Below are 27,911 nucleotides of genomic sequence, written 5' to 3' on the forward strand. Positions count from 1 at the left end.
GAAGCAATTTCACTTTGAGGGGGCACAGCCATACATCTTCAGTTGGGGGGGGGGGGGGCTCTATCAACTGCCAAAATTCCTTGACAAGCAAAAAAAAAAAAAAAAGGTCATCAGACATTATTATTGAGGGGGCACAAGCATACAGTGGCTATGTTTTCTATATATCGGTAAACTTATTGGCGTGCCGTGCCCCCCCCCCCCCCCCAGTTCCTACGGCCATGACTTGATATTCACAATTAGTGTACTCAAAAGGGATTGAAACATAGTATATTCTGCGCTGATATATTAGTAAGCAACCTTAGATGGAAAAAACTAAAAGAAAACTTAAGGTAAACATTTATCTGTTTTTTTTTCTGCAGAATTATCACGATGTAAATTTCGAATTTATTGGAGATCAATCAAAAATTCATATCACCACTGTTAACTTTTGGGAAATTTTTCATTTACTTTCATCTGGTAGATTCAGAATTTAAACAACATGACAAAATCACAGGAACTTTGTTATATTACAATATGCTCCGTGTCAATGTCATTACAAGAGTATAAATATAATTAGATTATTTTGGGAACTTCATATTGTCAAGAACATAAAGAATGTATCATGTTATATTTAAGCATCTACATAATCTACATACAGTTAAATATTTATGTGCATTTGCTTATTTCCGTTTGGTCTGGGAAGGGAAACAGTAAAGTTGGAAGAGTATGAGATGTACTCATAGGAGTTTTGCAGCATATTCGCTGATCGTCATCCTATTCCTTGTTAATACATTTTTTTTCTTTAATCAATGAATATCTTTGCTGATTTCCAATAAAACTGAAATTTAAGACATTCATTTCTCAAAATAGCAAGTACGGAGGGTGTTGCATTTTTTCGTTTTATTGATACAGTGTTACATGGACATTGGGGCAAATAAAATATATTTTTGCTGCCCTTATCTGCAGTCTTTTAAATACCCCCTTGAAAATGCTTCTCAGTGTTCCAAATGAATCCATTTGGTAATATAGCAAAACTACACAGATGGCCTTTACATGTTCTAGGTCAACGCCAGATCTCTGTCTTATCATTACAAGGAGTCATTGAGATGTTTTCTATACTTGAAAGAGAGTAAAAGTCGAAGCCTCTGCTTCTCATAACTGAATTATTATCAGCAAACAATCAAATGAAACTGGCCTTCAATATATACCCGTAAATTGGCCGCTATAAACAGTCATTTTCAGACGAAATATCGGATGTAACTTTATTGTCGTTGCTTTTACATGAACCAGTTATTAGCACAATTAAAGCAATCTTATATTTATATTGCTCTTCTGCTTTGGAAATCAAATAAAATTTGTTTCCCCGTGGAGTGCTCCGACCTTCTGAACTGAGACTGAAATTCTGTCGACATTTTCTGTTATATGTATATCGTTGCCTAGCTGTGTTATATTCTCCCACCAGGGACAATGTTAAAAATAAAACTATTTCCTCGATGAAAATTCTATTTATTACTTGACAGTGACAATTGTAAGTTTATTACGTAACACTTCTCAATTAATAGATAACTAATACCTGTAGTTCTTGAAAACTATGTAATACTAGGCGCTGAATCCACTAGCGACAATGAAGCTTTTTTATGTAAATCCCAGCAATTTTTGGTTTGTCTTGTTCTTAATACACTGAGGAGGAAGAGAAATTACTTTTAACACTAGAAATGGCACCAGGAAAAAGTTTTTTTTTTAATTTGAAATTTACGAATGATCGCACTAGAGCTTTTGATACAAACATTCCTGTTACTGTAAACTTCTATTTGTTATGCTACAGCTTAACTGAAATTCATAGAAGGAAATCAAAAATATTTGGAATTCTTCAATATTTTGGATGATGTGTTGAGATTTCTAGTTTACCGTAGACTTTTAAGAAAGCAAAAGAAAAAAAATATAAATAAAAATCTTTTTAAGAACAGGTTATAAAAATCTGTACTTTGAAATGTGACATGTATAAAAACATTTAAAAATATAATGGCAATATATTTACAATGTACCAGCTGTTTTCATTAGATGATGACCAACAATGCACTTAGAATGAAAGGGTTTTCAATGTGGTTGCACTTACTTCCTTTTTCCGTAGAACCATGTTTTTGTAATGGAAGGAATTAATTAGTAGAATGTGACTCTAGTTCATAAAGTCACCGGGTACTTGCTTATTTCCTGTCTCCCACGCTTGTACGTTTATAATAAGTACATAAAACATCGAACATTTTCATTCAGGTTTAATTGCATGCATCATTTTATCACCTTGATCAATACTGATTCAAACCCAAGGTGTCTTTTTGCAAGGTAATATTGAGATTTTTTTTGCATATGATATATAAATATCGGAGAATCTATGTGCGCTAATACCCCATTGCCGTGCTTCCATCAATGAAATGTACCACTATAGATCCCAGAGTCCGGTGGCGTTGATTCATTTATTGTTAATTGCTGAAGGGAACTTGTCTGCCTTTTGGCAAGCTTTTGTAGAAGATCATTAAATCAAAAGCCCCGAGAGCTGTACAGTGCCGATCCGTTGAAAAAGACCATCTACAATAAAGGTAAGGACTTTTCATTAAATAATTATAAAGTACATTGGTCTACCAGAATTCTAACAGATGATACGCTCCTACGCAATAAGAACACATCATTACGTATGGAAGTGTCTTGATCTGTTATTTTTACGGTTTAAAAAAATAATTGAGATTCTTTTATTGAAATGGTTTATACTTTAAGACCGAAATTAATTTTAACATTAGAAGCATTATAAGGCTGTGCTATAATTATGACAAAAAAGTTCTTAGCCAGGTTTGGTATTTTTTTTTTTATATAGAAGGCACAAAAGCTTGTAGAATGATACATTGCCTTTCCAGCACAAACCACATACAAATTAAGGATGCTGCGTTTTATGTTCAAGTTTTTACAAGGTTCAAAAGGAAATGAGACTACAAAATAAACCTTGGGAGAAAAATAGCCTAATATTTTGTTTCTTATTCGCCTTCTTCACTTACGTTACACTATAATTATCTGAGTACAGTTGACCGCAACAAGGCTTATTACATCAATAACGAACATTTTTGCTTTGTCCTTTCAAACAAAAATTAATAAATATTGAGCTTTTTTTTGACTTAGATTGCCATATATAGTTCAAAGAAAAAAAAAAACATGTACGAGATTCAATGCACAGTTTTACTTTAAACACCTTTAGTCTTCAGTGAGCATCCTTGCTTTTCATAATGATACAAATATTTCTGTAACATTAAGCATAAGATTGAAAGATTTTGTATTCGACCTCCACCCCCTCCTTTAAGTTAAGATTCTCAAAAATTAAGACTCAGGTCATCGAACCCCTATTCATATATGCTCAACATTGTAAATTATCAGTATATGTGCCTTATGCACCATTACATTTCTGGTGTGGGAGAATAAACTTAACTAAATTGATTAAATTTGATAACATAATACAGTGAAAATATTCGGTTAACACCACACTAAAACAGCATCGAAATCGCAATGGGTTTACTGTAAAAAGTAAGGGGTGTACATTTAAATATATATTAAGAAATAAGCGTTTGAGATGAATTTTCCCCCAATTTTTTTCAATATTTTATTCTACTTTTAGTAGAATACTTTATTTTGATTTTCGGGGGGAGGGGGCTACTTTCTGTCAATGACAGGATAGATGATGCTGATGTTCATTACATGGTAATAAATGTTCATTGTGGAAAGTAGTGCATTATGTTGTAAAAATTTAATGAGACCAAGGTTTGATCGTCACCAATGACTGTTAAGTTCATTATTCACAAGAATATCGGTCTTTGGTTTCGACGAGTATGTTTTATTGAAAGGCAAACGTGATTAAATTCATGAGTTGTACTACATTCTATGTCATATATATAGATTATGTATGATAATTTTTCTTCAAATAGAAGTCATAAGATATATTTTTACTAGTGGTGTAATAATATTTAAGCTTAATTTCTTTATTCCTTAGACCTGAAAATAACTTTAAAGTAATTTTTCCGATCAAAATAATTGTTTTTTTTAAAACGTTGAAACATAAATTCTGGGCCGCTCCCAATTAAAAGTTTCTGAGACTGAAAGAAACACGCTTAAACGTCGGACGCCAAAATTAAGCGTAAAAAATTATTTAACTACCGAAAATAAATGTGTATTCTGAATGTCCCGTAAAAACGTTTGATTTGTTCTATGTCTAAATTTTGGACACAAATATCTTATAATCATCCAAAAAAACCTCTATATCACTACGCCACGTCACTTTTATCCATTAGTTGTGTTTTGGTAATTATCTTCTTCCGCGTTTTCTCGATTTAACAGTCAACATGTTCGAGTGTAATTAATAATGGGTATCATTATCGAATTATCAAACTCCAACATTCGGAAAATAATTGTGTCGTAAGATATACTGCTTCATTAAAACTTTTGCGGAGGAATCATTACTACCTCTCCAAAGCTTGCATTCTGTGAAAAAGCATATATAACAACAGAGAATTATCTTCAAAAGTAATAACTGTGCTACTTACACAATAAAATCATCGTTATTATGCTTGAGATATTAATATTGCCATGATAGAACTTGGATGGTCATCGATTGGTTGTAGAAAAACCTCAAAACAGGACCAGACTACAGAACAATTATAGACAAAGTATACCGATCTGATGTATTATATACATTATAAATATAGTATAATTGCACATGCTCTGTTTTTCAGCTATACACATGCGCATGTACAGTACTACTTAGGAAACAAGATGTGTTTTTGAAACACTGATGCCACCGTATGGCAACTTACAGCGAAGGTTAAACTTTCTCAAATGCAAATCAACTATGTTGGTACCCAAAGTAAGGTCTTGTCCCGACGAATATACCTGTGAAATATGAAAGTTCTAGCAGCAACCATTGAAAAGATATGGAAAAGGTTAAAGTTTTTCAAAAGTAAGCGCTGTGGTTAGAGCGCCTGCTCTAGAGTCGCGGAGTAAGGAGTTGATCCTTACATCGCGGGTTCGAATCCCAATGTGGGACGTGGAGAGCGGTCCCTTCGATGAGACCGTATAAACTGAGGTCCCATGTCGCAGTAAGATCCCTCACTGCTCAATGGCCCTAAGTACCGAGTATAGGTAAAAAAAATTGCAGCTCTCCATCGGCAGGTGGGTGGCCTCTCCATATGAGTGAAAAATTCTTAAGAGGGACGTTAAACAACAAACAAACATCAAGGTCAAGGTCAAATAGTTAATGGTGCTCAAGGAAAGGCCTTCTCATAAGAAACACACATGTGAAATATGAAAGTCTTAGCACCAACCTTTCAAAAGATCTGGCAAAGGTTAAGGTTTTTCAAAAGTTGGTCAGACTCCTAGGTCAAGGTCAAAGGCTCAAGGTTGTTGTATCCAAAGGAAGGTCTTGTCACAAGGATTACATATGTGAAGTATGAAAGCCCTAGCACCAACCGTTCAAAAGTTATGGCCAAGGTTAAAGTTTTCCAAAAGTAGGACAAACGTCAAGGTCAAAGGGTCAAGGCTGTTGGTATCCAAAGGAAGATCTTGTCAAGAGGATTACATATGTGAAGTATGATAGCCCTAGCACCAAGTGTTCAAAAGTCACGGCCAAGGTTAAAATTGGGTAAAATTTTGTAAAACTAGGTTAAACTCCAAGGTCAAGGTCAAAGGTGAAATATGATGGTACCCAAAGAAAGGTCTTGTTACAAGAAATACGCATGTGAAATATGAAAGCTATAGCTCCAACCAATCAAACTTATGAGCAATGTTAAAGTTTTTGCGTACATACAAACAGACAGACAGACAGACGGAGGAACAGGGCAAAAACTATATACCCCGAATCTTCGATACGGGGGCATAAAAAATTTGAATTTTCATATTTTTGTGGTCATTTTTATTGTCCATATAACTAGAGACCATGATAAATCTCTCAATTTTCCAAGAGATACGAATTTAATTATTACATACTAGTAATAAAGGACTTATCGCATGCTCTTAAAAATCATAATTTTATGAAAAAAATTATCTACAACCTTGTTAATTAAAATGCAGAATACAATAACGTTTCAAATACAACGATATGTATATTTCACTCGGATTTCGGTGCAATACTGCTTTGACGTCATACGCGAAAATCCAGATAGATTAATTTGTTTTACGACCCATTCGAGAATTTTCCACTCATTTAGAGACGTTGCCATATACCAATGAAGGGTTTCAAATTTAGACCTTTTCTCAGGGCCAATGAGCAATGAGGGATCTTTATAATGCCAACACCTACCGTGTCACGTGGCTTCGCATTTTAAGGTATCATCCAAAAGACCGTAATCAGCATCAATGCAACTTTATGTAGCATTACTTGAATCAACGCAACTTTCATGCATTAGCATTAAAAAACTAGATGCTGTCATAAACATTAACAGTAATACCCAAACTAAGGTGTTTACCTCTAAATGCACACTCCTTCATATTTGGGTAACCAAGGAAAAAGCCACAAAACTATAAAACCATTTACACAGTCAAATGCATGGGAATGTTTAAGAAAAAGTCATCAAGAATCTTCTCAAGAACCACTGGGCAAGAAAAAAATAAAGTTGTGTGAAAACTTCATAATATGGTGTAGAATCAAATTTGTTCTTTCAAAACTCTACTCCTGCTTTAGCTTTGACCCCGGATTTCATTAATACTTGGAGCACAAGTAGACTATACTAAGAAATATAATTTTGTTTATCGGTTTTTGATTTCTTTGAACGCTGTTGCCATGGTCAGTAAAAAAGATATTTTTTGTGAAATTCATACAAACTGCTACTTCTCCTAGAGTTTTGGTTCGATTTGCAATGATTTTGTGCACAATCAGCCTTTTATAATGTACATAACTCAATTTTTTTTAAAATCAGTTTTTGATTTCCATGAATGATCTTGCCATCGTTACTAAAAGTAGATTAAAAATGTAAAAAAGTCATTTATCAACCCCTATTTGACCCCTAAGATGAAAATAAAAATTCCGAAACCTTACTGCACATCTACAGAACGCCACCATTCATCTTCTAAAAGATGATTACTATTGCATAAAATGTAAGACGAGTTCAGCTATCATATTACAAAAGATAAATTGGTTACTGCTTAAAATAAAAGAATTGTTTGAGGAAGTGTGACAGGCGGACGGACTGACCAGGGTAACAACAATATACCCGAACTTTCTTTAGAAATGAAATATATGGAGATAACGAACAGTATTCAAGCTTAAAAGTCCATTAAACAATACAAATTATGGTGCAGAGCAAACGCAGACCTCTAAAACATCAGAGGTGGGATTAGGTGCCATGGAGGAGTGAGCATCCCCTGCCGACCAGTCACACCCGCTGTGTGCTCCTTGACATGATCGGGAAATAACGGAAAATCCGGCGACGATTCAGTGTGTAAATAATGGCCTAACAATTAGTATGAAAAACGTCAGTCAGCAATTGACTTAATGATAAATTGTATTTGCTGACAAGGTCATTGTATCGACCATAGAACTTGCGAAATGATGACTTTAAACGAGACTGGTGATATTTTTGTTTCATCAACTTGTTTTTGAATAGCTTACCCCGTTTTAAAAATTGTTCATACGTAGAGCTTGCTCTTGTGTATTGAATCAACTGAGAGATATAACCCCGTATGCAGGTGATGAATGTATATTGCTGTATAAGTAAGGGAAATTGACGATTAAAAAGTAAAAGTCATCACGTTTATCATTAAGTTTATTTGTTAGATTACTATTAACGTCTTTTTCTCTAGTAAAATATCCAAATTTGAAACAGATGTGTCAGACTCTGTGGTATCTTTTATTTCAAGCTCACTTGGATATATCGTATCGACATAAGAATGGAAATAACCATTGTTAATTGACAATATGTCATCGATATATCTAAATGTCGAGTTGAAGGCCACAGCAAGTGTTTTATTCTTTTTGAACAAATTCTGTTCATATGAATACAAAAAGTATACAGAAAGTGTGGGTATAAAAATCAAGGCTTATTCCGGAAGCATTACAAGAGTCAATGCTTCTCACGGTAGCATTACAAAATTCAATGCTTCTTCCTGCAGCATTACAAGAATCAATGATACTTTTTGTAGCATGACTAAAATCAACGAAACATCCTGTAGAATAACTAGAATCAATGCTATTTCCGGTAGAATTACTGGAATTATTGCTACTTACGGTAGCATTACTATAAAAAAAATGCTACTTCCGGTTGCATTATTAGTATTAGTGCTACTCCTGGTATCATCATTAGCATAAATGCTACTTCTGATAGCATTGCACTTAATTATTTAAACACAGGTGCAGCATAACTTCAATTCTTAGCATTCAACCAGCAAGCTTTTAATCAAGCATTTAAACTAGCAAGCAAAGTATTTCATGAAACCAACAGATGTAATTTTACAAAAATAAACCCCTGTACTGTAGATAACACTCTTCAAACCACTTCAAACCACCATCTTCCTATCGCGACTGGTAGATGGTCAAATATTCCATTGAATGAAAGATTGTTTACATTATGTAATTCAGGTCAAAAAAAGAATTTCCATTTCATTTTAGATGTCAAAGATTGAGCATATTAGGAATAACCCTTTACATCCCAGATTTTGTAAAACACCAAATACACTTATGTTTACTGAAATTATGTCAACAACAAATTTTAAATCTGTTGAAAATTTCAAATATTCATATAGAAAATAAATGATGCAGTCTATCCACTGTAATTTGTACGACCTCATGTCCGTTCTCTCGATTTTTTATTGTGTGTTTTTCGCGATATTATGTAACAATGTACATGTCTAATATTTATGTTAACTTTTCTTTCACACTGGAACTATGACGACTTATTATATACTGTACATCAAGTATTACTGATTGTTGAGTGCGAGTGATAAATACGGAAGCGTATCAGTGCCATGTAAATTTTTTTTAAGTTGGTAATTCCAACTTTAAAGTTGGCTTTTCCAACTTTAAAGTTGGTAATTCCAATTTTAAAGTTGCCTTTTTCAACTTTAATCTTGGCTTTTCCAACTTTAAAGTTGGTAATTCCAACTTTAATCTTGGCTTTTCCAACTTAAATTTGAGCTTTTCCTGCCGTTTTCCTTAGCTTTAGTTCTTTATTTTAAATTATTACCAACTTTATAAATGCAAAATTAATACACTGCAATAGATTGGTGGGGAATTAATCTGTGTGAATTATTTTTTTAACTTGGACTTCCCTATGACCTTACATATAATTTCCAACTTTGAAAACCTTTATATTTTTTTGGTCAATCTTATACAATTATACAGAGAATAACTTCATACAACTGCGTACATGACAGTATTTCAACCAAACCTATTTAGGAGATCAGATATAGATTTTGTTATTTATGAGAGAATAAGCTTAAACAAAATTTATTTTGTGTTTTTAATATATGGGATGAATCAACACTATATTACATGCTATAAATACAACTGAACTAAATGTATCAATTCTGTATGTGAAAACACAATGAAATAATTCCTTCTTTCATCATGATTTCATAATTGAATCGTTTCTTTCCATTGTAACAGCAACATGAGTCCAGCTACAAAGTGTCTGAATATAGCGCATAAAACCATACAAAGATAGAAAAGCCAAGATTAAATTTTGAATTACCAACTTTAAAGTTGGAAAAGCCAAGATTAAAGTTGGAATTACCAACTTTAAAGTTGGCTTTTTCAACTTTAAAGTTGGAATTATCAACTTTAAAGTTGGAAAAGCCAACTTTAAAGTTGGAAAAGTTAGAAAAGCCAACTGTAAAGTTGGAAAAGCCAACTTAAAAAAAGTACGTGGCACTAATACGCTTCCGTAGATAAATGAACTTGAACAAGTCCTCGGATATAAAAATGATTGATTATTATTAATCATGGGTCAAGTATCGCCTATCTTTCTCTTTCGTACTTTCTTCACAAAGAGTCGCTTAGTTTCGACTACAAAAAGAGAATACTTTATTACAATAATCGCTGTTATCTTTGAGATTCTCTTTAAAAGATAAGGATATTAATATTACGAAAGAAGTACGTAATTCATTGTAGAGGAAAAATTTCCTTGCTAAAATTGTTACAGAATTCAGTCATTATATTAACCAAATAATATTCGTCATAGCATTGCGTAAACTTATCACACGGCTTATGAAAAGTGGAACAAATGCTACATACGTAGGATAAGGAATTGACCGTATACTGTAGTATGTCAAAAAACTGGTTTATCATCACTAAGGTTCTGGTAAAAATAGTTTGCTAATGATGTTTTAGTGTCGTACGTAGGAGGATTAAGAAATTTAACGTTAAACTTTGATTTTATAATCACATACTATTTACAATGGGCAATGTAAACAAAAGTTTCCTGAAAAAGCCACGCAAGGTCAAGATAGTCACATATCTGAAATAGTTAATTTTTTCAAACATATAATCAACAGCATCCTAAACACAATCTCATATTCTAATGATCAAGAGATAAAAAAAAAACTTGAATATCTTGACCGTATTTACTCTGTCATATACAAACTGTTTTTTATGAAGAAGTTTCTTATTTCTGACATTTTGTTTTTGTATTTTAAATTTTTATCTACTAGGCATAAACACTAATAGTTAACGGACAGGACTGAAATTGTGGCACAATGCATTTTAGTTCAGAGTCACAGAAGACATATTTTTAACTTAATCTCACGGGTGTCTTGGAGGAGAAAACGCTTTTGTTTATTAAATACATGTATCCTTTATTATACTGTAAATGAAATTACATGTATGTCAATCTTTAAAGTCCATATATTTTTTAAACATATGCACACGTAAGGTGAAGCATATGATATAAGACGTCATTAGATCTTGGAGGGGGCATTAATGTACTGTGCTTTTAAGAGTATAAAATCAATCAAGGGAATGCTGGAGTGGAACACATATCGTTATCCAAATCTCTCACAATTATCGCTGTCTCGAGTATAAATCATTTCATTTACTCGCTGCTAAAAGGGACTTTTTGGTTAGAGAATTTAAGGAAACCGTTAAGACGTTCAGAATAAGGCAGTAAAACGTGAAACATGATACCCCTTATAAAGCATCTTCACCCATCAACTGATACCAAAAACTGTAATTTATTGTTGGCTATAATTTATTAAATGGAACCGGATAAACTGTATTTTTAAGGGCACTTTTCATGAAAGGTCATAGCAATAAAAACCTACATAAAAAATGTGTAGCATATCCGTTGATAGTATTTGATTGTTCCTCGGTATATAAGTGTATATTTAATATACTGTATCATATTAAATATTGTATAAAATATGAAATCAACCGGTGACGAAGACATTATAAAGTCCTTTCTTTATCATTGAATGTTTTGTTAATATATCTGTAATAAGCTCTTAATGGCCATTGAGTGCAAAAAAGCCGTAGGCGGAAATATTTTCAGTGTCCTCAAGCTACACAGTAATACAACCTCGCGTAAAGGAATTACTCAAAGTTGTATAAGCGCTTTCAGACGATGTTCTGTAGGTTTTATATTTTCATGGAGGATGTAAAATTTGTTCTATAATTTCATTTCACTGTTTGGCATACTAGTAAAACATACTGTATGAACTTGAGTTTTATTTCTAGGTCTGGAAATCTAATATACTCCCAGTTCACTTTCTAAGGATGCAATTCTTCAAAATCACGTTTAAGTGTTTAAAACTTTTAACTTCCAGCCAACCAAGATGAGTTCGATCTACCGTACACTGGATTCCTAAACTTCATAAAATCCTTACAAAGATACAATGTACATTGCTAGATCCAGCAAGTGCTCAACCAAGCCCCTATCTCTCTTCACAAAAATATTAACCGCGGTAAAGGAGAAACTTCAGACGTAGTGCTACAGCATATTCTAGATGTAGTGTAAATCAGATATGGATTCTCAAAAACTCCAAAGAACTTTTGAAAAAATTTAAATACCAAAATTTTCTTTAAAAAAAAAACCCATTAAAACATTCGACTTTTTGTAGAATTTATACAACCATTTCTCACGATAAAATAAAAACTAGGCATTTTGAAAAATAGACTTCTTCAATAAAAGTAGAACTCGGAATATTTAGTATACTGTGATTGGTCAACAACAAAATTACTTTGTTAAAAATCATTCTTATTCTACAGAAAAGTACTCTGAATTTGATATTAAAAGGATGCTTGAGTTTCTTACTGACAATAATGTTGTCGCCCTTAGAGATCAGGTCTTCTAACAAACTGTTGGAAGTTCGATGGGCACTGATTGTGCGGACCTGATTTTATATTCCTGTGAAGCAGAATTTATCCAAAAACGTCTACACTAGAAGAAGAAAACACTTGCTGTGGCCTTCAACTCGACATTCAGATATATCGACGACGTTTTATCAATTAATAATAGTTACTTCGATTCATATGTCGACTCAGTATATCCCAGTAAGCTTGAAATTAAAACACCACAGATATCTGCCATATCTGTTTCATATTTGAATGTTTTTCTGACTGTAGATGATAAGGTCCACCTAAAAAAAATTGTATGACAAATGAGATGACTTAAGCTTTTCAATCGTCAACTTTTCTTATTTATGTAGTAACATCCCGCTATCATCTGCTTATGATGTTTACGTCTCGCAGCTTATTCAGTACTCAAGAGCATCCTCTGATTATGAACTGAGGCAGGGTACTGACAGATAAGTTGATGTTACAGGGATTTCAACAACCACGTATAAAGTCTATGGTCGTTATCATGATCTTATTAACAATTGTACCATAGGACTGGCGGTAAATTTAGATTTTGCTTTGATGTTGCTGTGGTGTATTTGCCAGAAGAATCACAGTTTTTTAAGTCACGCCCACCTTTTGGCATCAAGCCATACTGTGACAAGACCTTGACTGATGAATGAATGATGTCAATTTCCAGACCTGGCTGATCGATGAATGAATTAAGTCAACATTTTTAATTTCAAAAATACTAACATTAGCTTGTCGATGTTAGCTTCATGTTTCTGTATGTTTTCTCCGCGTATCCTTAATCAGTAAATGATACGTCCTATCTCGAGTTCTCGTCATTCTCTCTCCCGTCTCCAAATACAAATAGCAATTTCACATCAGAAGTCCCCGCGTTTTTTTTTTTTACTTCCAATACCATTTCAAACTTTCATTAAAATGTCAAAAATCATTTCATTTTTTTCTGTACGCTGATTTCCATATTGAAAAAGTTCAATGGCGATGTTTCCCATACCCCCCCCCCTTTTAAAAAAAAAAGATCTAGAAAGATAAATTTTCTTCCAGACTTCACGACTTGAATATAAAAGCCTACCCTTGTACCTGTTACTGACAAAGATCATGTTTTCTGCGTCTTCAACATTCCAAAGGTACAATATCTTCACAGGTACCAATTCCGAATCTTTTATCAACAAATTAGGTAGCAGTGACGCAGCTAAATATGATCCTTGCAGATGGAGACAGCTTATATATACGGACCGGGGCTTGACACCTCGTAGTAGGCGGTGCTAATTATCAACCTGCTTTTCTCTCATTGGTCCCCTGGTACAAGTAACTTACACAATAGATATTAATTGGTTAGCGGTAAATACACTCACAGTTTTTATTCACTCGGGGCTCCGCCCCTCGTGAATGAAAAACTGTGAGTGTATTTATCGCTAACCAATTAATATATATAGTGTAACTATAACATGTAACCTATCATTGGGTCGTATTTAGCTGACGTGATATGTAATGAAAAAGGTGAAGATAACAAACAGTGATCGATCTGAAAAAATCTACAAAATGCAATGGAACGAAAAAATTACTAAAAAATTACTTTATTACTAAATCAAAGAAACCTATTAACGAGCCCATAATGGGCTCAGTATATAATCAAATGAAGTACGAGAGTCATTTAAAAATACGTAGACAGTGTCCCTCGTCATCATATTATTTTTACAAGATTTAAGATCAGCACATTTTCATATGTAAAAAATTTAATATGTCAATTTGTGACATTTTCATTCAATTTGATTAAATGGAAGTCATGTTACTCAATTTTAAAAGCAACATGTTCTGTTACCACGGAGCCCGCTTAACAACATTGTAACGTCAAAAACAACGTCGATAAAGTTTCTAAAAAATTCTCTGCCTTTTCATTTTATACACGGTTTGTAACGTCTTACTCATTCATAAAAACGTATTCATAAAACTTGACACCTAGTGGTTTTTGGAGACCAGGTCTTCCAACAATCTATTGGAATTGCTATGGGTACCAATTGCGCCCCGTTGTTAGCAGACCTTTTTTGTATTCATATGAAGCAGAATTTGTCCAAAATCTTGTACGTGAAAAGAAGAAAACACTTGCTGTGGCATTCAACTCGACATTTAGATATATCGACGACGTATTGTCAATTAACAATGGCTATTTTCATTCTCATGTCGATACGATATATCCTGGTGAACTTGAGATAAAAGATACCACAGAGTCTGACACATCTGTTTCATATTTGGATATTGTACTTGAAAAAGACGTTAATGGTAATCTAACAACCAAGCTTTATGATAAACGTGATGACTTTAACTTTTCAATCGTCAACTTCCCTTACTTATGCAGCAATATACCTTCATCACCTGCATACGGGGTATATATTTCTCAGTTGATTCGATACGCAAGAGCATGCTCTACGTATGTACAATTTCTAAAACGAGGTAAATTATTGACAAATAAGTTGATGAAACAAGAATATCAGCTGTCTCGTTTAAAGTCATCATTTCGTAAGTTCTATGGTCGATACAATGACCTTGTCAGCAAATACAATTTATCATTGAGTCAAATGCTGACTGATGTTTTTCATACTAATTGTTAAATAGGCCATTATTTACACACTGAATTGTCGACGGATTTTTTCCGTTATTTTCCGATCATGACAGGGAGCACACGGCGGGTGTGACCGGTCGGCAGGGGATGCTCACTCCTCCATGGCACCTGATCCCACCTCTGATGTTTGGAGGTCCGTGTTTGCTCTGCTCCTATTTTGTATTGTATAATGGACTTTTGAGCTTGAATACTGTTCGTTATCTCCATATATTTCATTAAGGTAGATTGTCAGTGTTTTCTAATTCTTTACGGCGTAACTCTTCTTTCACAAGTTCGGGAACAATGAAGCGCATATCACGTTGATGACGTTTCTAACTTTTTTAACGATAGCCCGTTTCTTCATCGTCTCTACCACTCAAAAACTGAACATGTATTTTCTAGTTCCTCCAGCATTTTTAGACTTTGTTTCAGAGGTTTCCCGAATGCAAAGCAAAACTTTATCTCTACTCCCTGCTCGATGACGTCCTTCGACGTCATCGTTTTTTGCTTATTTTCATAGATTTTATTTGATATCTTTTAAACAAGGCAATGTATTACATTACATTTTAGCATCTGAAGAAATAGAACAATAATAAATTTAAGCATTTAAATTCCATTTCGTTTTGGCGTCATTTATAAGGTATTATTATAGACATTATAAAGTGTATAATTAGTAAATAACTCAATTTAGACCCTGTTCCGTTACCCCATTTTTTGCTGCTCCTTCACCCCATTTTTTGCTGTCATAAATCTTTGATAATGTTGATAAATATTAAGATATATTGCTTTTTTTTACTCAAATTATTTGAATCTGTTGTGCAAATGTGTGTACAAAATTTGATTATAATATAACCTTAAATAAAAGTGTTATGACAAAAGTCTACGAATTTTTTGAATGATCCTCGTATATATGTATAAAGACTTGTCAATATATCAGACTACAGAAAGGATTCTGACTTGATTTTCACAATTGCAGTTCATCGTCTTGATATATCGTCCTTATCACATCCCAGAAAGTGAAAAATAATATTTTTTTTAAAAAATTCTTTTTTACGTTCAAATTGCCCCGGAGACGCACCCTTAGATCCGCCCTATTATCCTGATTTCTGGTGTTTCTAGTTTATATTGTTGTACTGCGTTGATGTAGTCAGAACCCGCTTTATACAAGTCTAAGCATCTTTATATATTTACCTTGAACCACTCTCCCAAGTCGGAAGAGAATTTCATATTTACAAAAGAAAAAGTCACCGCAGATGTCTAGGTCATTTGTGTCTTTTATAATATTCCTCCATTGCAATTCAGAAATTAAAAAGCGGAATGACCTTCAGTGCTAGCAGTGTTACAGAAGAAACGCATTTAATTGACAATAAAACATTGTAAACTTGCAACAATGGGCTCAGGTGAATAATAAAATTGTAGGTTTTTTCTCGTAATCGTTTCCTCATGATAGATATTACTTCCTCGTCCCTCTTTAAGTAAGAACTTTGTTGCTCCCAGGGCATGAAAGTAGGGGGATCAAGTACAATCGTGAAAAAAAAATTAATTTATATGAAAAAAAAATTCAATAAATCTCGAAGAAAAAAAAATCAGCGTTACAGTTTGGTACAATTTTAGGTCTATACCTCATAATAATATCAGGATTCATGTTTAGTAACTGCGTAATATTCATAATAAACTGATTATTATTTACAAAAATCACTTTGAAATTCAAAAACAAAGGTGTCAAATACCCTTTAGTAAAACACTTTTCACGTTTTTCTTGGAAAAATTGCTACCCATCTGTATATTCAATGTACATGTATTTCCAATCACTTATAAAGAAAATAAAGTGATTCATGGTAAAAATGTTTATACTTTTATAATAGAAATTCATATAAATTACAATATCTGCCTATCGTGTTTTCTTTGCAACAATTAAATAAGGAATAACAATAAATTCATGTACTGAGTACACGGCAAATAAATGTATTTCTAACTCAGGTTATAGTGCTTCTTATCCCAATGTTTTGCTTTTCATAAGGGGAAACTATTCTAGCCTGGAAAAAAGAAGTTCTATGGTGGCATATAATCTGCCCCCTACATGCAAGATAAATTATGTGAACATGCAAGAAAAGTATTTCAACATGCAAGATAATTATGTCAACATGCAAAATATTTATGTTGACATGCAAAGTACCAATCTTTTTTGAGAATCTAATTTTAAGGTTGGTAAAATTACTTACTAACGCCAGTATGCGACATCATACAAGCAAGCTGCAACAGAGTTATGTTGACATGCGACTTATTTATGTTAACATGCAAGATAATTATGTTGACATGCAAGATATTTATGTCATCATGCGACCTATTTATGTTAACATGCAACATAATTATGTAGAGATGCAACTTATTTATGTCAACATGTAAGATAATTATGTAAACATGCAACGTATTTATGTCAACATGTGAGTTATATTTAACATGCAAGGTATTTATGTCAACATGCAAGATAATAAGTTGCATGTTTACATAATTTCTCGCATGTTGACATAATTAACTCGCATGTTAACATAATTATCTTGCATGTTGACATAAATAAGTTGCATGTCTACATAATTATGTTGCATATTGACATAAATAAGTCGAATATCTACATAATTATGTTGCATGTTAACATAAATAAGTCGCATGTCAACATAATCCTGTTGTATCTTGCTTATATGATGTCATATAATGGCGTTAGTAAGTAACTTTACCAATATTAAAATTAGATTCTCTAGAGAGATTTGTAACTTGCATGTCAACATAATTATTTTGCATGTTGACATAAATAAGTCGCATGTCTACATTATTATGTTGCTTGTTAACATAATTTATCTTGCATGTAGGGGGCAGAAATATGCCACCATAAAGTTCAGAACAAATTCGTATATTTTCTAGATTTATTTCTTTTTCTTTTCCGCTTACAGTATGGTCTTGACGGAATTACAATCCTTCAATTGATTAAATAATAACAAGATCAGGTGAAAACAAATCTAAAATAAGAAGCAAGTGTCACACAACAAAAACTTTTTCATAGATTAAGAATTTAGTCTACACAACCGATGAAGAGTACTGTTATAAATTTAAAAAAAAAAACTTTTTGGATATCTTCTCATGGTCAAGGACTGAAACTGGTAACTTTAAAAGAAAATGGTGATATTATTTGAAAAAAATGGAATGCGTTTAAGCACATAAAAGACCAGAGAGCCTCCGGGAAACTATAACAAAATGGTAAGGAAAACTAAGTAAAATGACTTTTACAATTAATAAAATAACTGAACACTTCAGAGTCTTGACATTTTTCACTATGGCATATATGGTACCTGTACCTGTTCCACTGGAGAGCTCCCTGTTTAGCAAAGGTTTTGGAAACTGTTTTAGTATACACTATTTATCTATTTTTCAACGGTGAAATACCGTTATTTATTTCAGTATCCTTAGAGTTTCAAACTTCGACTTTTACGTCCATTAATTAAATGTATGCCAATAAGAAGCTGGAAATAAGTTTGTGGGGTAAATAAGGCAGAGATCTAGATCGATTTGGCTATCCTTGAGGGCAGAAGATGACTATATACATGTACATGTATAATATAATGTTTCATTTTCCTTTTTGCAAATGGTCGTTTTATTGTCTATGATTAGACGTTGAACAGCTACAAAATCCTTCAAGGAACGGCCCCAAACAGTCTTATCAACGTAAATTTTTTGTTGACCATAGAAAACTTTCTCAACTCTGCATACTTCAAGTGTGTGTCCAAATTAAAAGAAATTATGTTCTTTGTTTCTATCCTGAACAAAAAAAAATAACGAAGATGCTTTTTTTTCGGATTAGTCAGAAATGCAAGAAAGTACATGTACTACACTTATGGCGTTACATGAGAGTTCGATGCCTACACAATACAAAGAAGCGCCGGTAATTTGTAAAGTACGTGGGAGTTGAGGCGGTAATTTTTGTATTTATTCCTATTGTGTGCTTTATTAGAGATGTTTAATGATCTTCCACTGTGTCGATGGCTCCGAGATATTTAATGAAAAGACACCACAAGAAAATGATCTTAAATAACAAGTAATGTGTATAATAAATACTTGATAAATAAATATTTTTAAACATTTTATTACCATGAAAGAGCAATAAACATCGCGAAACCGAACTGTTTTGCTCTAATAGAATCTCGGTTGCAAAGCAAACACATAATTTCATTGCCTATACGATTATGTTCTAATTCAGTTTGCCATTAATTCTATATTATCTAGAAGAATCAGAGAGGTATCACGGGTTTAATCGAAATAATGACTATACAGCTTAACTATGACAAATTATATGCATCTGATATACCTTAGGGATGGTAACAAATATAAAATGACGGTAATTTGTTTAACAACACCTTTAAAAAAAAGTAAACGTGCTATTGATCCAAGTCACCCCATATTGATAGTTTACTGTCTCTCGATAAAAAAGTGACTAAGAATGATCGGAAAATACAAGTTTTATGCCTCCGTAATTGAATGGTCGGAACCTGTAGTGTACCCCTATCCGTCGTTTGTCATAGTTTTCTGGAGCTTGTCGATAATAAACTGAATTTAATATATCCCATTATGATTCCAACTTGCAGATCAAGTTTATTTCATGTTGATTGACCCATTTTAACAAAAGTTATTGCCCCTAAACTTTGTAAATTTCTAATTATTCACTAGTACAGGATTTGTGTTTGTTTCTTTGCCTTTTGCAGTGCATGAACAAAATGAGCTAATTTTTAGTATATTTATACAGATGACTTACAAATCAAGTTCAAGTTTCATGTTGATAGACTCAATACACGGAAAAATTCCCCTAATGCTTTGAAATTTCTAATCATTCACTTTTTTGACTTTTTTGCAGGAATTTGTATATAATGAGCTTTTTAATGGTATGACTCCTTGGTTTCATGATGATTGACCCATTTTCACAAATTTTAATGCCTGTAAGCTTTGAATTTCTGATTATTTATCGTTTTCAGAACTTGTTAATATTTTATTTATTTTTGTTGTGGATGAAGATAAAGAGCTGATTTTTTGCATGTTTCTTTATATTCATATGAAGCAGAATTTGTTCAAAATCTGATACGTGAAAAGAAGAAAACACTTGTTGTGGCCTTCAATTCGACATTTAGATATATCGAGGACGTATTTTCAATTAAAAATGGCTATTTCCATTCTTATGTCGATACGATACATCCCAGTGAGCTTGAAATAAAAGAGTCTGACACATCTATTTCATATTTGGATATTTTACTAGAAAAAGACGTTAATGGTAATCTAACAACCAAGCTTCATGATAAACGTGATGACTTTAACTTTTCAATCGTCAACTTCCCTTACTTATGCATTAATATACCTTCATCACCTGCATACGGGGTTATATCTCTCAGTTGATTCCATACGCAAGAGCATGCTATTTCTAAAACGAGGTAAATTATTGACAAACAAGTTGCTGAAACAAGAATATCAGCTGTCTCGTTTAAAGTCGTCATTTCGCAAGTTCTATGGTCGATACAATGACCTTGTCAGCAAATACAATTTATCTTTAAGTCAAATGCTGACTGACGTTTTTCATACTAACTGTAGCCATTATTTGCACACTGAATTGTCGACGGATTTTTCCGTTTTTTTTTTCCCGATCATGACAGGGAGCACACGGCGGGTGTGACCGGTCGGCAAGGGATGCTCACTCCTCCATGGCACGTAATCCCACCTCTGATGATTTAGAGGTCGATTCGTGTTTGCTCTGCTCCACAATTTGTATTGTTGAATGGACTTTTAAGCTTGAATACTGTTCGTTATCTCCATATATTGCATTGATGACTTACAGACCAAGTTCGAGTTCCATGGTCCATTTCATGGAAAATTTCCATAGACTTTGAATGTTTTTAATGAGCACCGCTTTTGAATTTTTTTTGCAGTGCTCGTAGATATAAATGAACTGAGTTTTGGGGATGATTCTTCATATTGATGACTTACATGTCAGTTTGAAGCTTCATTCTGATGAACATATTTTAACAAAAGTTACTACTCTTATAGAGAATTTGAATATTTTAGTAATAAACAGTGTTCCATAACCTTTTTTTGAAGTGCATGTATATAATGAATGATTTTGGTATGTGTCCATATATTGATGACTTAAAATCAAATTTGAATTTTTGATAAACCCCTTTTCGAAAAAGATTGCTGTTAGACTTTGACATTTTCTAATCTTTTACTGTTTTCAGGCTTTTCTTTGATAGCTTACAGCTGATGATCTGATTTTTGATATGTCTCTCTCTCTTTATAGTTTTAATCGAGCTTCTTTTCTTTATTTTATTATTGTTCCTCGACTTTGAATTAATTTTAAAATTATTTACGGTTTTCCGGCCTTTGCTGTGTTTGTAGAAAATAAGTTATTTTTGGTATCATGTCTCCTTATTTTAATGACATTCAGGTCAATCCGTGTTTCATGTTGATGGACCTATTCTCATCAGCGTTCTGGCTCTTACACTTTGAAAATTTCTAATTATTCACTGTTATCTTACTTTTTATGATGATGTGTTTGTAAGTAATAAGCTGTGGTATCGAAACCAGAATTAAGACCAACAACCTACAAAAATCTGAAAATCTATTTCTGCGTCATTTCCGAAAAACCCATGGATCCATTGTTATTTTCACATTCTAGGACTTTTTAAAAAAAATATTTAAACTTGAATTTCGGTGGGCGCATTCGTTCAATACTGACACATCTAGTTTATCATTTTTTTTAAAATTAATTGTTTCTTTCCATGTCTTTTAGAAATAAGATCCAAATACGTTCATTGCGGCCATGCTTGCTTCTCGATGTCGAGCAAATGAAATTAATGACGATATTAGAAAATGACGCCGCGTTCAAAAAGTAAATATATAACTTATGTGCCTTGTTAATTTAAGGTGAATTGCTGTCGATATTTTCCAATAATTTGACCAGGAGTTATTGAGATAATAGCAGATGGACAACTTGAGTAATAGGTCCCCGATGACAATGTTTACAATTCATTAATTTGTAATGCCATGCATAGTTACACTGTTCATCCCATCCGAGGATGCAATGATACCTTGTGGCCAAAATAAAAACGACTTGGAATAAGAACTTGTGGCAGCTACATAGCCTTTTCCCATCCATTTCCACAACAAAAACATTTTTATTTTAATGTATTACTAATAAAGGTCACTGCACACACCTGTACATGTATCTGAACTTTCAAACATGCATGATGTCTTACAGTAATTTGAGTTTTTAACATTCCTCATATATTTTCTCATTCAATAACGTTACATAAATCTAAAAGAACAGCTATGAACTCTACTAAATAATCAATATCGATTGACGGATAAATAACAAACTTTTTTTCAAAATCAGCAATAAGTCTAATAGATTTATGTTCATTTAGATATTTTGAATAATGTTATCCAGAGTAAATGTAGAAATTTTGTAAGATTTTACCCCCCCCCCCCCCCCCAAAAAAAATGTCATAAAATGTTTGCAAAAATTTGTACAGAAAATGGCACAATGTCGTATATTTTAACACCAAAGAATACTTACGGTTTTTTTTTATAATATTCCAGGAAATAACTATTTATGTCATTTCTATTCAAAATCTGTCAAAAATTATATACCAATCAATGCATATTTTTTTTTACTTATTTATTTATCTATCATTAAGCTTAAGGAAACAGGATTAAAAACTTCTATTTCATTATTTTTTGAAATTTAAGTAGAATTATAAACTGTCATGTCTACAATATATGTACTGTAGATTCCATATTTTATGCGAGTACTTAATATCGCGAGATGACTCGTCGACATATCCAATTCTGTTGACGACTCTCTCTTTCCCTAAATTCAAATCCACGGATTACACATCTAAGGCCCTGCAAATCTTAAATATCTAAGTCCGCCAGTCGACTCATCTTTTTTATTGGTTCACAAAAGAAACATAATTCTGTTTTCTGAACATAGTTACAAGGCAAACATTTGTTACATGTGACGAGGATCGCTGAATGTGTCGCAGTGCTTGCGTCACTTCCTGTCCATTTATGACATACATACATCTCATCTATTTCAGGTGTTGGTTTCTAAAGAGCACGGTTATGTATACACCCACGTTACATACACGCAATGTGAATCAATTAGTTTTATAGAAATGCAAACATTGGAGCCCAGGCTCGTGGAATATCGGACTTCATATATATGACATTCTATCGTTAGATGTTTTCATTCTTTCAGATCTTCAGACAGTGATGTCGCCTAACAAAAGCCTGATTCTTGCAATCATAGGATTGTTTTCTTTTCTTCAACTCTATCCAGTGGAAGCTACAGACTGTAATGATATCTGTTCAAGAGGAATACTTTCGAACCAATGTAACTGTAATATTAAGATGCCATTCCGATGGGGAAAACGTTCTACGCTTAGACTTCCATTCAGATTTGGAAAAAGAAGTTTGGTTACCGATTCTTATTCAAATGAAAGGTAAGATAAATTAATTGATGGCTCTTTAGTTATACCTTAAGCCGCCAAGATAACAGTGCATGTGCTCGAATCCTATACAATATGACTAATAACCTGAAACGAACAGTTTATTTTGTAAAAGGATATGAAAGTATTTTTTATTCAAAGTGGACGTTTCCTCTAAACAAGTTGTATACTTTTGATATAAAGGATACAGAAGAGATCCAATCTTTGTACCGCTAGAATAAGCAATCTTACGTATCGGCACTTTTAAGGTATTTTTATGTAAATATTAAACAGGACAAAGAAGAGTGCACTAAAAGGATGGATTTCCTCTGTTTAAAATCTGATGATAAGGATAAGGACAAAACATCGCGATGAATGAATTTCAGATGAAGAATGAATTAAGTTTTGCATATAGCCACCCCTGTTTAATAGTCATATTTCATCTTTAATGGGCATCGTAGATGTTGCAATTTAATTAACAACTTAAAATGACACTTGGGATCCGATTTGAAATTCATGGTATCCTAAAATAATACCATCATGTCTAACTTTCTGTCTGTCCAGTTTTGTTTAATATTTTTTAAAGTTTTTGATATTTATGGGCACTTTGGTCACATTTAAATGTTAAGATAACTGCTTTAACTATTTTTCATTACTTTGGTAGGATTTTCATCTACGGAGTCCACAGTTTCAAAATAAGAATGAAAATTTTGAAGAAAAAAAAAACTATGCATTTTTTGGGTCATTTAGTGAAAAGTCAGTGTAATAGTTCGATATTATTGATATAAACATTGTGAAGTAGTGGCATTTTTAAAACTTTTTAAAATTTAAAGTTTACTGAAATATGTAATAAACTGGATGCTTGGTTTCATAAATGGAATATTCTGTATTTTTATGTTACCTTTTTTGATTCATTTAACTGTGAATCGAAAGAAAACAACTACTGAGTGTGTACGTGAGAGAGAGAGAGAGAGAGAGAGAGAGAGAGGATTATTCTCCAATCCCATTCCTTTCTAATAAATTTGTTTACTAAACTAAGCGACTCAAAATTGATTATATCATAAAACATCAAAATGTCAAATAATTATCTTCTTCAACTCAGACATAACGTAAGCGGAATAACAGAGATAAATGTTTCCTTACATAGATTATAAATTTACCAGGTAGCAATTGAGTAATAGCATCTTTGTCACGGCTCAGACATGATCTATATTTGGTTGTCCGTTGTTTCTTCTTTTCCAGACTAGAAAATTAGATGTCATTAGTTTAGGCACTGAGATCAAATCATGTCACAAGTTATTACCAATATTTGAGTTTCAAAATGTGAATTGTGAATAAGCAACAGTGCATGGTTCACAAATATTATTTCATTAACATGAACTTGACAGCTTTGAACCAATATTAACCACATCCAACCATTATCTCATGAAAAATAACGTCATTTTCTTACTATCCTCTACAATGTGACAAAATGAACAGCAATGAGATGTCAAATCCTACCTATCTGGGTATTTTTTTTTTAAAATGTCTTCAAAATTGCTGAACATTTACAACTATACTGTATATTTCAACATTTCAAATACATATTAATTGAGACCCCATCCCAATAATAGCATTACACATGGAAAGACTTTAGTTTGCATAAGCAAAGCTATCAGACATAGCATGTTTTTATATAAAAAAATTAATGTAAGAAATGCATATAGATGCATTTATCTTGATTTATGATACTATAGCTGAATAGGATTTATCTTCCCCAAAGAGGACAGTAAAACACCACCTTATATAGCTTAACTAATTTTTATCATGTTGAATCGGATTTACTGTGGAAATAATGATACCATTAATATTGGTGTAGTTGACATTTAAAAGTAATAAGGACATTAAAAGTAATTGAAGATATTATTAAAATTGTAAGTTCACCTGAGCCGAAGACTCAAGTGAGCTTTTCTGATCACATTTTGTCCGATGTCCGCCTGTCCGTCTATAAACTTTTCACATTTTAGGCTTCTTCTCAATAATCACTGGGCCAGTTTCAACCAAACTTGCCACAAAGTATCCTTGGGTAAAGGTATCCAAGTTTGGCCAAATAAAGGGCCGCGTCTTCTTCCAAGGGGATATAATTACAAAATAGTGAAAAATTTATGGCATTCTTTAAAATATTAAGAACCACTGGGCTAGAAAATATAAAACTTATGGAATCATCCTCATGTAGTGTAGATTAAAATTTGTTCAAATCATGACCCCCGGGGTAAGGGTGGGGGCACAAAGGGCGATCAGTCTTACATAAGAATACAGAGGAAAAATCTTTAAAAATCTTCTTCTCAAGAACAACAAAATCATTATTGCTCTTGTTTATATGGAAGCATATTTATGTATTGTAGAATCAAGTTTGTTCATATCATGACCTCCGGGGATAGGTTGGGACAACGGGTCCACTTTTATATTTAAACTATTCAATGATGAAATGATTTCTGCTTTTTCCTAGCAAAAGTGCTCAAGTAAGCGATGTGGTCCATTGGCTTCTTGTTGATTATTGATGTTGGTTGGGCTGTGAAATGTTACAGTTAAATAGTGAAGTGTATTTTTAACATTATTGACATGGGTTTTTGTCATGATTTGAAAAAAAAAATTTAAAGGATCATTGAAGTTAATCGTACTTTAAAAAATTATGTTTAGAAAACTGAATGGATTTGACAACAAGCAATGCCTCTAAATGCCCTCTAAGAAATCAAGGTATACATTCACAATGAACTGAATGAAATGTATAATACAGTACTTACATATCCAACTCTTTTTCTTTGATAACTCTATATAAGTTAAATGTGTTGGATTCTCGGTATTTACAACTGAATGTAAATCTTATCAATTGAAAAGTCGTTCTTAATCTCCCCGGTTATCATTGTGTCAGACGTCAGTGGGCGAGGACTACAGAAATTAACATGGAATTCTTCGTGCATTTCAAATCTATTAGAAATTTTTTGTTTATATTTACATATAGATTCAAATATAAGGAATCGCTGTCTAGTTTTGTTGGGTAGGCCAGGGATATCAACAACAGCTGGAAACGTGGGATAATTTATGCATAACGGGTTTTGTCTGTTCTGCAAACCCCACGTTTCCAACTTTCGTAGATGCTCTGGCATACCTAAAAAACTAGGCCGTGATTCCTTAAGTAAATGTATTTTTATACCACTATTATGCAGTTCATGTAAAAAACAATAAAGTTAGGGAAATTATAATTTAGCCAATGCTTTGTTTTAAAGAATGGCGAGGTTTCTAATAATTCAGCTGTTGTTTTGTTTTACAGGATGGCGAAACTCCTCTATAATTTAACCAATGTTTTTTTTTACAGGATGACGAGGCTCCTTTATAATTTAGCCAATGTTTTGTTTTACAGGATGGCGAGGCTCCTTTATAATTTAGCCAATGTTTTGGCGACAGAAGACTACAGAGACTACTGAATCAGGAGAAGAAACGTAAAAATGGTGTGTGCAAATCAAAGTGCCTGGTGTGAAAGAAACAACATTCATTTACCTCCAATATTCTACACCATTCCATCATACATCAGTATTCATGGTGACATTCTATATAGACTTCTCATGGCATTAGAAAACACATACAAAAGTCGGATTATTTTTCATCCACAATTCTCCCTTTTATTCAACAGCAAACGATTTCTGTGGGATGAAAATTAAAACATAAATCTGCGCCTTGAATTAATTATTTTTTTCAGAAGAATTTTTACTGTATGCGACAAAAGTTCATTAAAAATTCATGAAAAAGTGCTTTTTGTCGAATTCTCTTTTCTCTATTTCATGACATATGGGAATATTATTGTGACCATAAGAAAGGAGTCAACGCCTACTTTCCATTTTAAACAAAGAAAAACCTTATAGAATTGATTTAATTTATGTTCATTCCTCTCTTTAACAAAGGATGAGATATTGATTATTCAGCCACCTTCATTATTTAAAATTTTATCCACGAAGAAACATTCGGACTATTTTCTATGTCTTTGTTCTGGAATTAAGACAATTCAGATTGATAGTTAGCGCTTTTTATAGACTTTAATAATTTTTACATTGGCCATTAAATGATTGTAATTGGTAAATGTAAAATCAGACAATGGTTTACTCTATTTTTTTTGTTGTTTTACTTTATCTTATTCTTGTTTTGTTTTGTTTTTGTTTTTTGTTTTTTTTTTGTTTGTTTTGTTTTATGTGTGTTTTTTTTTTTTTTTTTGCTTTTTGTTTTGATCTTTGATTGAGAAACTACTGTTGAAATTCAATAAAAAAAATTCTTTGGTGTTTAATAGTTTTAATTATAATTTCTTCGTGTGTTTACTCCTTCTGTGCCAATTTTAGATATACACTGTATCATCTAAGATTCTTATTCCATTATCCTCAGTTTATACCAAAAACTTTTTAAAATCCTTTTAAAGAAAATCTGATGATTTGTTCTTCCGTCTAAAACTTTAAAGATAGATAGTTCA

General features: G+C 32.7%; 1 protein-coding gene and 1 long non-coding RNA gene across 3 annotated transcripts in view; one reads left to right on the forward strand and one right to left on the reverse strand.

Annotated features, from left to right (window-relative positions):
* Positions 1–27,911, reverse strand: part of LOC133190024 (TPR and ankyrin repeat-containing protein 1-like) — a 490,694-nt gene that overhangs the window by 190,052 nt on the left and 272,731 nt on the right. The window lies entirely within an intron of this gene.
* LOC133190139 (uncharacterized) lies at positions 2,435–27,204 on the forward strand. 2 transcript variants are annotated; one of them, XR_009721574.1, is made up of 3 exons: positions 2,435–2,573; positions 23,188–23,431; positions 26,817–27,204. It is a non-coding gene; the product is annotated as an uncharacterized LOC133190139 (long non-coding RNA). The 2 variants fall into 2 exon arrangements; XR_009721573.1 differs by lacking the exon at positions 2,435–2,573 and having other exon boundaries at positions 23,050–23,431.

The sequence above is a fragment of the Saccostrea echinata genome, unplaced genomic scaffold (genome assembly GCF_033153115.1).
Source record: "Saccostrea echinata isolate AGI-Se365-2 ecotype Australia unplaced genomic scaffold, CSIRO_AGI_Sech_v1 ptg000020l, whole genome shotgun sequence".
In the NCBI taxonomy this organism is placed as follows: Eukaryota; Metazoa; Mollusca; class Bivalvia; order Ostreida; family Ostreidae; genus Saccostrea; species Saccostrea echinata.